The sequence below is a fragment of the Nomascus leucogenys genome, chromosome 6 (genome assembly GCF_006542625.1).
Source record: "Nomascus leucogenys isolate Asia chromosome 6, Asia_NLE_v1, whole genome shotgun sequence".
Classification (NCBI taxonomy): Eukaryota; Metazoa; Chordata; class Mammalia; order Primates; family Hylobatidae; genus Nomascus; species Nomascus leucogenys.
This window is the reverse complement of record NC_044386.1, coordinates 38,720,895-38,733,463: the sequence shown is the minus strand read 5'-3', so window position 1 is coordinate 38,733,463 and position 12,569 is coordinate 38,720,895.

Below are 12,569 nucleotides of genomic sequence, written 5' to 3'. Positions count from 1 at the left end.
TGGTTGAATATTGCTTTTCTAAATCTGATTTTTAGCAGTCGAATTTATCTCTGACCTCCCTTGGAGTTCACATTTAAAGTACTTTTGACATCTTGCGTCCAGTGGTGCTAAATTCTGCGGCCACAAAACTATTTTCATTTTTCTTTCATCTCAAGACCTTCTCTTAAGGCGCTAATTGTGCATGAGGTTCATCCTCTCTACCGGGAGTTTCAAAGCACTCAGTCAGCAAGTCTAACTTCACTTTGCATTCTGTGACTGCTTTCTTGCCTCTGGTCAAACAAATCGTTAACTCTGTGTATTCATTTCTCAGTTTCACACACTATATCTTGAATAATCTCCATCCTATTATTTCTTATGGAAGGTAGTTTTTTTTATATGTAATAGAAAAATACTAAAAATAGAGAAAAAGTGTATTGTGATTTATAAGTGATTGACCACAATGACTCTCTAACTGACCTTTGTAATACCAGTTTCTTCTTCTGACAATTCACCCTAAATATAGAGGACAGAAATCATGTATTTTGTGTCCTTGGTGCCTCATACAGTGCCTGGCACATATGCACTCTTGTCAACAAGCAAGATGGCAAGGAGATATGATGTGGTCTGTGGGAGTAGACAATTATTCAATAGTTTGGGAATTGTAGGTGAGGAAAAAAAGAATCTAAGTATAAACAAGAAGTTGAGAGAAGGCTTTCCCAATAAGGGGTGGAGAAGGTGGTAGTTGAAGAGGATCAAGTGCTGGAAGGTAGGGTGGAGAATGATCGTATCGGTACGCAAAGGGGGAAAAATAGGGAAATAGGGATAAATTCAAAATGAAAGTAAGGAGCCAGTAATGGATAGAGAAAATAGCAGAAGGTTACACCTGATGCCTTCTGAATCTTCTACAAGATGTAGAACTAAATGAAGCCTTCAGAAGATTTTACTAAACTTTTCAAAAAATAATTTTCAAAAAATAATTAACCTTTGATTAGGAATTTTCAGTCTCCTAGAAAATGTGTAATTTACCATTCTTAAACTGCTTAAAAGAATTACCTGGACATGTGGGCAACAGACAAAGGCATAGCTGAAATATTTTGACTGTGGATCTACAAATTATCTCTGCAGAAGTGTTTTTCTCTCAGGTCCACTGTTCTTCTCAGGGTTTTATAAAAGACATCTTAGGGTGTATGTAATCAGGTCATCCATTTTCTAGCCGTGAGATTTGGGTCTGGGAGATCTTGCTCATGATTTCGAAGTGATCTTGGATCACCATTCGAATCAAGAGTTCCTTTTTAAAATAAACACTTAGAGTCAAATATTCAAAAGGTTATATCATTACAACCACAGCTTTATCTGTTCCCTCTCCATAAATGTGGCTATTGAAAACATTTTAGGCCAGGTATAATGGCTCATGCCTGTAATCCCAGCACTTTGGGAGGTGTAGGCAGGCAGATCACCTGAGGTCAGGGGTTCAAAACCAGCCTGGCCAACATGGTGAAACCCCTTCTCTACTAAAAATACAAAAAAATTAGCCAGGCATGGTTGCACATGACCGTAGTGACAGCTGCTCAGGAGGCTCAGGCAGGAGAATCGCTTGAACCCAGAAGGTGGCGGTTTCAGTGAACCGAGATCGCACCACTGCACTCCTGTCTGGGTTACAGAGAGAGACTCTGTCCGAAAAAATAAATAAATAAAAATAAAAAATAAAAACATTTTAGTGGAGTGTGTTTCCAATACTTTGAAGTCTTTTTCTTGTTTTCCTTTATGTTCTCTTTCCCTAGTTAATGCCGTGGTCAAATGTAGAAACTTCATGTTTGTTAATGCATTTTATTTAGTTCAAAGTTTACGTAAACTGTAAAATATTGAAACATAATAAAATCACCCTTACCCCCATAACTTCTTCCTTGCCATCTTTGCTCAATCTCTCCAGACTCTGCTACATTTCTTCTGGCTCTATTAGGCTGAGCCAGTCTTGTCTGGTTAAACTACCAAGGAGCATTGAGTCCTGACGTTAAGACTCTCATATTTACCAGGCTCCTAATAAAGTATTTCTCTAGCTATGAGTGTGATTCTAATTTTTAGGCCTCTATCGTAAACACCAAGCTTTGTGACAAAAATGGTACAAAAGGAGACACAACAAACAAATATCATGAATATGTTTGCAAAAATCCTAATTAAAATATACTCAATTTAAAAGATAGGTAATACCCAAAATCATAAGCACTCACTCTCATACACTGTTGTTAGGAATATACTTTTACACAAACTACTGAAGGATGACCTGGAATTATGTATTAAAGCCTTTAAAAATAACTGATCCAGTTATTTATCCTAAGACAACAACTGGAGAAGTGTGTAAAGCTCAATAAAACCAGGAGGTTCACCACAATTTTGTTCATAATTGTGAACATTTGGAAATAACACAGATATCTGTCATAGGAGATTGATTCAATAAGTTTTGGTATATTTATGCAACAGGATATGCTGTAGGCATTAAAAATTATGTTTTATCTCCAGATCTATTGACAGATTAAGATGATCATAATTTCTTATTAAATAAAAATAAGTATAACAGTACACAGAGTAGAGCTTTAGTTTTGGTTTTTATTTTTGTTTTTGTTTTTGTCGAGACAGAGTCTCACTCTGTCACCCAAGATAGAGTGCACTGGCATGATCTTGGCTCTGCCTCCCAGGTTCAAGTGATCCCCCCACCTCAGCTCCTAAGTTGTTGGGACTACAGGTGCATGCCACAATGCCCGGCTAATTTTTGCGTTTTTTGTAGATATGGGGTTTTGACATGTTGCCCAGGCTGGTCTCAAACTCCTGAGCTCAAGAGTTCCATGTGCCTCAGCCTCCAAAAGTGTTGGGATTACAGGTGTGAGCCATGGTGCCGGACAAGCTTCAGTTTTAATCTGGGTTTATGAATCCAAAATTTGAGAGAATATCAATTATGAATAATAAACTCATACAATGGGTGCACATATAGGTGACTTTTAATTTTTTAATTTTCTTTTATTTTTTACAAATGCTACAATGAGTGTAAGTTAAAGTAGAACTTTTCTCCCTTCCCCCATGTTTCCATATGGAGAGACCACCATGAGAGTAATTGTAGTGGTTGAATGGTGGCCTCCAAAAAGATATGTCCATGTCCTAAACCCCAGAACCTGTGGATGTGGCCTCATACAGGAAAAGGGTCTTTGCAGATGTAACTAATTTAATTATCTTGAAATAAGATCATCCTGGATTATCTAGGTGAGTCCTAAATCCAATGGCAAATATCTTTAGAAGGGACAGAAGAGAAGACACAGATATAAGATGGAGGCAATGATTTGAGTGATGCACCAAGGAATACCACAGATTGATGACAGCCACTGGCAGCTAGGGGAGGGGAAGGAAGGGATACTCCCTAGAGCCACACTCAGTCAGATGACCTATTTCGTCCTTGGGGAAAAATGAGAAAGAGCATATGATGAGGCCAACAGAGTTAGTTTCCTGTGGCTGCTGTAAGAAAAAAAAAATACCACAAACTATGTTGCTTAAAAACAACAGAAATGTATTTGCTCACAGCTCTGGCAGTAAGAAATCTGAAATCAAAGTGGCAGTTAAGTCAAAAGAATATTTGAAGAAATAAGAGCACAAATGTTTTCCTAGATATGACACCAAGAAAAAAAAAAGCAGCAACAAAAGAAAACATGGATAAATTAAACTTACTAAAAATTAAGAACTTCAGTGCTTCAAGGACACTATCAAGGAAGTAAAAAGACAACTTGCAGAATGGGAGAAAATATTTCCAAAACATATACATGATAAGAGACTAGTATCCAGAATATGCAAGGAATTCTTACAATGAAATAGTAGAAATATTAATAATCCAATTAAAAATATGCAGAAGATTTGAATAAGTAGTTCGCCATAGAAAAAAATTAAAATAGCCACTTTGCACATGGAACGATGTTTAACATCATTAGGCGCTAGGGAAATGCAAATCAAGACCACAATGAGATACCACTTCATATCCACTAGGATGGCTATAATAAAAAACTCAGGTAATAAAACATCTTGACAACAATGTGGAGAAATTGAAACTCTAATAGTGGGGTAAAATGGTGCAGCCACTTTGAAAAACAGCTGGAAGTTCCTCAAAACGTTAACTATAGAGTAATCATATGACCCAGTGCAATGAGTTGAATGTTTACGTGCCCCCGCCAGCCCTGAAGCAGATTCATATGTTGAAATCCTAATCCCCAAGATGATAGTGTTAAGAAGTGTGGCATTTGGAGGTGCCTAGGTCACCAGGGTGGAGCTCCCATGAATAGGATTATAAAAGAGGCCTCAGAGAGGTCTCTCAAACTCTCCACTATGTGAGGACACAGAAAAAAGATGATTGTCTAATAAGAGGGCCCTAACCAGACACAGAATCTGGTTTGAATAAGTAGTTCAAAATAAATAGATTATTAATATTTCCACTATTTCATTGTAAGAATTCCTTGCATATTCTGGATACTAGTCTCTTATCATGTATATGTTTTGCAAATATTTTCTCCCATTCTGCAAGTTGTCTTTTTACTTGATCTTAGGCTTTCCAGCCTCCAAAACTATGAGAAACAAATTTCTGGGCTTTTTGTAAACCACCCAGTTTATTGTATTTTGTTATAGCAACCCAGACTAAGACATGCAGCAATTCCATTCCTAGCTATGTACTGAAGAGATATTCAAATATATAGCCACACAAAAATTTTTACACAAATGTTCATGGCAGTATTATTCATAATAGCCAAAAGTTGGAAACAACCTCAATGTCAATGAACTGAGAAGCAAAATGTGGTATAACCATACAATAAAATATTATTCTGTTACACAAATGAAGTACTGACACATGCTAGAATCTAAATATTAAATACATTATGGTATGTGAAAAAGCCATACACAAGAGACCATGTCATACGATTCCATTTATATTAGATGCCCATGATATGCAAATTCCATAGAGACAGAGAGTAGATTAATGCTTGCTCAGAGTTAAGGTAGATGGGGTATACGAAGATGATAGCTAAAGGACACAGGGTTTTTTTGAGGAGAGGGTTGAGATATTCTGAAATTGTGGTGATGTCAGATGCCTCATGAGGATGTGAAAAATTAAAAAATAATAAAAAATAAAATAAAGTTATGCTGATTGTTGCAATATATGTGAATATCCTAAAACCATTGAAATGTATACTTTAAATGAATGAGTTATATGGTATGTGAATTATATCTCAATAAAACTGTTAAAAAATGTGTCCTATACTGAGCATCTGAAACTTCATCCATAGCAATTCCTATGCACAAATTCAAAGGTTGTAGCCCCAATATAATTGTATGTAATTCCTAAAATAATCCAGTTGTCAATGGTGGAATAGCCATGTCTAAATAATGCCAACCCATTTAAGATTAATTACTCTGAAACTAATTTGTCAAGCACAGAACAGGCATATACTTTAGACGGATATCTAGTAATTTTTTTAATGGAGGATTCCTGTTTTAAAAACTAGGATATACTGCATTTGATTAGATGGGAACCTACTGGCAGCAAGGAAAAAAAATTAAATTGAAAAAGTTGATAGGGGACACATTGAAGAGCCGATGTGATGCCATGATAAAGAGTTTGTACCCTCAGCTGTAGACAGTGGAGAGACTGGAATGGCTTTCAGTAGGATAATGACAAGGTTAGATGTCTGAAAGATACACTGGTGGTAAGGAACATGAACTAGTAGGTTTAAGTCTAAAGATAGGGAGACCAGTGGGGAGGCTTTTGAAGTAATCCGGGAGAGAGAGGATGATGTCCTAAACAAGGATAGGATCAGCATAGGAGGGCAAAAGGGACATGATAAAATACATATTATTAAGAGGTAAAATCAGTAGGAATTTGCCATTAATTTAGCACAAAGTTAAAGCCCAAGATCACTGCTTTGTGCCTATTAACAAGAAAAATCCATCACCTACCTTCTAAATTCTTAATCTGTTGAAGTCAAAGTTCTCTCCATTCCATTGTACAATGTTGATCATATTAACTTTGGAGATTTAAAGACAGCATTAATGTAGTTTGGCCATGCACAACATTTATAAATTTTAGTTTGTATCTTCAATTAATTGATAAAAATAAAGAGGTCATATAATACAATATCAGAGAACTGCCTGAATTAAATACACTTTCTTGTATTCAAACTAGAAAGTTTCCTCCTTTTACTTTATTGGCCTTAATAATATAATTGTCTCTGGCTTAAAACAATTTATGAATGGGCATGGTGGCTCCTGCCTGTAATCCCAGCATTTTAGCAGGATGAGGTGAGATAATTGCTTGAGCCCTAGAGTTCTAGACCAGCCTGGGCAACATAGCAAGAATTTGTCAAAACAGAAAATTAAAAAATTAGCCAGTGTGGTGGTGCATGCCTGTAGACCTAGCTACCTGGGAAGCTAAGGTGGTGGGATTGCTTGATCCCAGAAGTTTGAGGCTGCAGTGAGCTAAGATGGTACCACTGCACCTTATCCTACACACAGAGTGAGACCTTGTCTCAAAAACAGCAACAGCAACAAAAAACACAACTTATGCCCAGGTTAAATCCTTTGAAGTCTGTCAATTCTAAGCATATTTCTTAGCCCTACAGTCTTCATACAATGGAAGCTTTACAATCTCCAACCTGCTTTCATGCCATCATCTCCTTACTATCCTGAACTCCCTCTCCTGAGATTCTTTCCAACAACCACCCTCCTCCCACCTTTCACTCTACTGCCTGGAACTTTTGCTCCAACATTAAAAGATGCCTCCATATTTTCAAAATTAGATGGAAATTTGGTCCAGCGAACACCTATTAATCCATGCTTCATCTGCTATGATGTCAAGCTCCCTGACTATACTTCTGGATTCCTTGCTCATATCCAGTAAAGCCAGTGAATCTGGGGTTAAATTATTTATCTTTACCCTAAATCCTGCCATAATCCTAAGACAGTCCAATGTCCTTGTAGCCAGCAAGCCATGCTGTGGATCTCAGAAATCTTAAACTCTAAAGCCCAATCTCTGACCATCTTCTCTCATGATCTCATACCATAAGAGATCTTTCATCTAGAAAACCTTCTGGCAACATTTTCTCCCAATGTTTTTAACTCCCTTCTGACCCCTGTTCCCTCTTTTTGTAGCTTGAGTCACATGATTGATCACTTAAGCCAAAACCCTGAGTTCCTTATCTTTTCAGCACTCTCAGTTCCCTATCCTTTTAACCCGTAAAATCCAACAAATCTTCAGTCAATGTTTCTTTGCCCTGCCATTCAGTTGGTGAACTCTGCAGCACAACAGCCTCATTTGCACACAGATTGCTGCCACTATAAATTGAGCTGGATCATTCATGCTACCTGACAGTTCTCTTACTTGTCCCTAGTCAGTTTCCTCTGGTGCATTCTCCTCAGATAGTAAACTCCTTGAGGGCAGAATGAATACCTCATGTGTGGTTGCATCTCTTGCACATGCCACTGACTTGCCTATAGTGAACACTTAAATATTTGCAAATTATTAAATACTAATGAGTTAATTCATAACATTTATATTAAATAAGTGAGTCCACCTTAAAAATCTTCAAATCTCTCCAATCTCTTGTCCCTGAATTTCTCTCTGGCTCCTTTCTATTCTCTATGTAAGTTCCAACATCCAAACACTACAGAAGTACAGTCTACACTGTCTCCTGTCTCTGATTATTATGGATAATATTCCCATCTCAAGATCCTTAACTTAACATTTGCAAAGTTCCTTTCGTCATAGAAAGCAACATTCAAAGGTCTTAAGGATTAGGATCTGGATATCTTAACCTATATACTCTAGAAAAAATAAAGCACTACCAGCAATTTTTAATGGCTTAATTAAATCACCTTATTTTTCTTGTATAAAGACATTAGCGTGCTGGTCACAGCCAGAGCCTGCATCCTCTGCATGGACATTCTGGTGTGGGTCAGTGAATTCTTGTTAAGCAGACAGTGCCTTTCCAGAGATTGGAGTGAGATAACTATAGGTCTTGTAGATGGCATCAAAGGTGGCTTTGGTGAAGTTGCCCAGGGTGGTGGTGCAATCCCGTGGCTAAAATGTAGTAGTTGAAGATACCGGCCATTATTAACAGCTTCTTTGGTGGCAGGGGTGAGGAGTACCAGCACAGAGCTACAGCTGCCTATTACCTTTCAAGGGACAATGTGGAGTTTGCCAATCTTGTTCCTCCAGTAGCTTCACTGCAGGGGACTTACAGAGAGCTTTGCGAGGATGACGGCCTCATTGATGGCAGTGGCTACTTCCTTGGAGCACTTCACGCACAGATGATATGTTGCTTATAGTCCAAGATAGTGAAAAATGCATTGTTCCTGGTCAGCTGGACAGCGTGAATCTGCTTTTGCAGGGGTGTAATCTTTAAAACCTTGTCTTTGAGCAATATTCTCAGGAAAAAGTAGATGATCTCAGACTACTGAATGGGTAAGGAAAACAGAAAGATCTCCTTTGTGGACTTGATCCAGGTGGCACAGCTTGGTGATAGGAAGGCGTCCCTTGTCTTTAGTTCCTTCACAAGCTCTGAGACTTGGACCAAACGCTGCCACAGAAACCTCTGTGGAAGCCAAGGCTTCTTTTTCCAGGACATCCAGGTGCGGGGGGGCCCTCTGGCAGCACTAGGAACATCTGTCATTTGGTATTTTCTCAAAGAAGCCCAATATTTACATTGTAGCCCAATGAGCCCTAGGCTGGACTTCTAACCTATAGAACTAATAAGATAATAAATCTGTGTTGTTTTAAGCTATTAAAGGTGTAGTAGTATGTCACTGAAGCAATAGAAAACTAACATACCCATCTCCTCAGTTGACTTTTCAGTTATGCAGATCTGTCTCTAATCTGTACCAAAAAATCTATATCCTAGATTCTTGCCTAAGAATTTAATGTCTACTGGTTTGATGCCAGCTCTTACAAGATTTAATTTTTGAAACTATTTAAGCCTAAAATATAACCACCTTTTCCCTTACTATCAGGCAGAGCAGCTCTGTCCAATACAACTTTCTGCAATAAAGGAAATGGTCTATATTTGTGTTGCATTTCATATAAATGGAATCATATAATAGATGGCCATTTGTGGCAGGCTTTTTTCATTTAGTATAATGTTTTCGAAGTTCGTCTATTTTGTAGCTCATATTGGTACTACATTTCTTTTGTGGCTGAATTAGGTTCCATTGTTTGGATATACCATGTTTTGCTCATCTAGTCACCAGCTGATGGGCATTTGAGTTGGTTTCACCTTTAGTTATTATGAATAATGCTGCTAGAAACATTCCCATACACATTTTTGTGAAGACACGTTTTCACTTTTGTTGGATATATACATACCAGTTGAATTGCATGCCATATGGCAACTCTATGTTTAATTTTTGAGGTACTGACAGACTGTTTTTCCAAGTGGCTACGTCATACTGCATCCCCACCAGCAGTATATGAAGGTTCTAATTTCTCCACATCCTTGCCAACATTTGTGATTATGTCACTTTTTGATTAGTGGCCATCCTCACAAGCCATTCTTGTCCACATGAAGTGGTATCTCATTGGTTTTGATGTGAATTTCCCTGATGAATAATTATGTTGAATATCTTTGTATGTGCTCATTGGTCATTTACATATCTTCTTTGGAAAAATGTCCATTTAGATATTTTGCACACTTTAAATTAGGTTATTAATATTTTAATAACCAACTTATAATAGTTCTTTATAAATTCTAGATACAAGTACCTTATGAGAGGTATGTTTTAAAAATATTTTCTGACAATTACTGTCTGGGTAATTTAATTCCAGCCTGAAGAACTCCCTTTATTATTTCTTACATAGCAAGTCTGACAACAGCAAACATTTTCAGTTTTGTTTCTTGGGGAAGGTCTGTCTTTATGTTGCTTTCATTTTTGAAAGACAGCTTTGTTGGGTGTAGGATTCGTGGTTGACCTTGTTTTTTGAGTACTTTGAATATGTTATACAACTATCTTATGTTTTCCACTATTTCTGCTGAGAAGTAAGCTCTTAATATTACTATGCTTCCCTTGTGAGTGACAAGTCATTTTTCTCTTGATATTTTGAAGATTGTCTCTTGATCTTTGACTTTCATTATTTTTATCATGATGTGTCTTTGTGTGGATTTCTTTACATTATTCCTGCTTAGAGTTATTGAGCTTCCTCGTTGTCCAGATTGCTTTTCAATAAATAAATTTCTTCAGTGTTCAACCTTTTCTTTTTTTTGTTTTCTTTTCTTTTCCTTTTCTCTCTCTCTCTCTCTTTCACCTCCCTTCCCTTCCCTTCTTCCTTCCCCTCCCTTCCCCTCCTCTTCATTTCCTTTCCTTTCCTTTTTTTTGAGACATTTTCACTCTGTCCTCCAGGCTGGAGTAATATGGGTGTGATCTTGGCTCACTGCAATCTCAGCCTCCCAGGCTCAAGTGATTCTCGTGCCTCAGCCTCCCAAGTAGCTGGAATTACAGGCACATGCCACCATGCACAGTTAGTTTTTGTATTTTTAGTAGAGATTGGGTTTCACCAGGTTGGCCAGGCTGGTCTTGAACTCCTGGCCTCAAGTGATCTGCCTACCTTGGCCTCCCAACATGCTGGGATTACAGGTGTGAGCCACCACGCCCAGCTTCAGCCCTTGTTTCTTTGAATATTTTTTGCTCCTTTTTCTCTCTCTTCTCTTTCTAGTACCTCCATTATACATATGTCATTGCCAAATGTTTTTCACATTTCTCTGAGGCTCTGTTCATTCTTCCTGGTTTATTTTTCTATTTTTTGGATTGTAAAATCTGTTGATCTATGCTCGAGTTTGTAAATTCTTTCTTCTATCAGTTGAAATCGACTTTTGAGCCCCTATATGAATTTTTCATGTAAATTATACTTTATTGAAAATTCCATTATTTTCATTGGGCTCTCTTTTATTATTTCTGTTTCTATTTTTTTTTCCCTAGAGGTAAGGTCTTGCTTTGTCACCCAGGCTAGAAAGCAGTGGTGAGATCATAGCTCACTGTAGCCTCGACCTCCCTGGCCCAAGTGATCCTCCTGCCTCAGCCTCCCGAGTAGCTGGCACTACAGATGCATGCCGCCATGTCTGGCTAATTTTTAAAATTTTTGTAGAGATAGGGTCTCACTTTGTTGCCCAGGCTGGTTTTGAACTACTGGGCTCAAGCAGTCCTCCTGCCTTGGCCTCCCCAAGTGCTGGGAGATTATACTCATGGGCCACGGCACTTGGCCTGTTTCTATTTATTTGTAACCTCTGTTTGATGTGACATGGTCATCTCATATTACTTTTTAAATCATGATTTCCTTTAGTTGTTTGAACATATTTATAATAGCTACTATTGAAATTTCACATCTGGTTACTCTCACAGGCAGTTTCTGTTGCCTGATTTTTTTTTTTCCTGCTATAAGCGTCATACTTTTCTGTGTCTTTGCATGTCTCATAATTTTTTTGTTGAAAACTCAACATTTTAGATAATAAACTGTAGTAACTCTGAGTGCTGTTCTCACCCCCTGCCCATACTTGTTATTGCTATTTGCTTAGTGATCAGCTGCATTGTTTTAACAGAATTTAAATCCATCCCCACAACCCCCAAGCCCCAGTGTGAAGCGTCTGATGCTCATCAGGGCTCAGCATTTGCGGTACTCTCAGAGTCACTTTTAGATGACAGTTGTTGTGGTTAGGTCACTTTTTGATTATGTCTTTCCCTGACCACACCTTAACTATCAAGCACTAGTAACTTCTAGTTAGTGTTCTGTTGTTTTCGGGCATAAATAGCTCCACAGACCAAATCAATCTAAAGGGGCTCCTTTGAAGGAATAGTTAACTGAGATTTATTCTGACCCCTTGTGATCTCCCCACAGCTGCCTCTTCCTTCAACAAACTAGCAGACCTCCAGTTTACCTTATATCTCCAATGAAACTACTAATCACCTTTCAGTTGCCTTTTCCTTTGTTGACAGAGAAGGTCAAACTCTGAAAAATATTTGATGAAGTTTATTCTGAGTCATAACACTGCCTCAGGTCCTGAGAACATGTGCCCAAGGTGACTGAGTTACAGTTTGATGTTTGATTTTATACATATTAGGGAGACAGAAGTTACAGGCAAAGACATAAACTAATATATGTAAAGAATACATTGGTTCAGCCCATAAAGGCAGGACATCTCCAAGGGATGGGGGTGGCTTCCAGGTGATAGGTGGATTTGAAGCTTTCTTGATTGAAAATTGGTTGAAAGAGTTAAGCTTTGCCTATAGAGTTGAAGTCAGCAGAAAGAAATGCTTGTGGTTAAGATAAAGGAGGTTATAGAAGACAAGGTTCTTGTTATGTAGATAAAGCTTCCGGGTACTGGGCTTCAGAGGGAATAGATGGTAAATGTCTCTAATTGGGCCTTAAAAGTTTTCAGACTCCTTGTTAAATCACTTGTAGATCAGGAAAATATCTGGAAAGGGAAGGGGATTTTCTATAGAAAATTTTTTTTATAGAAAATTTTTTTCTATAGAAAATTTTTCTATAGAAAATCCCCACATGAGGCAGACTTGCAAGACTATTC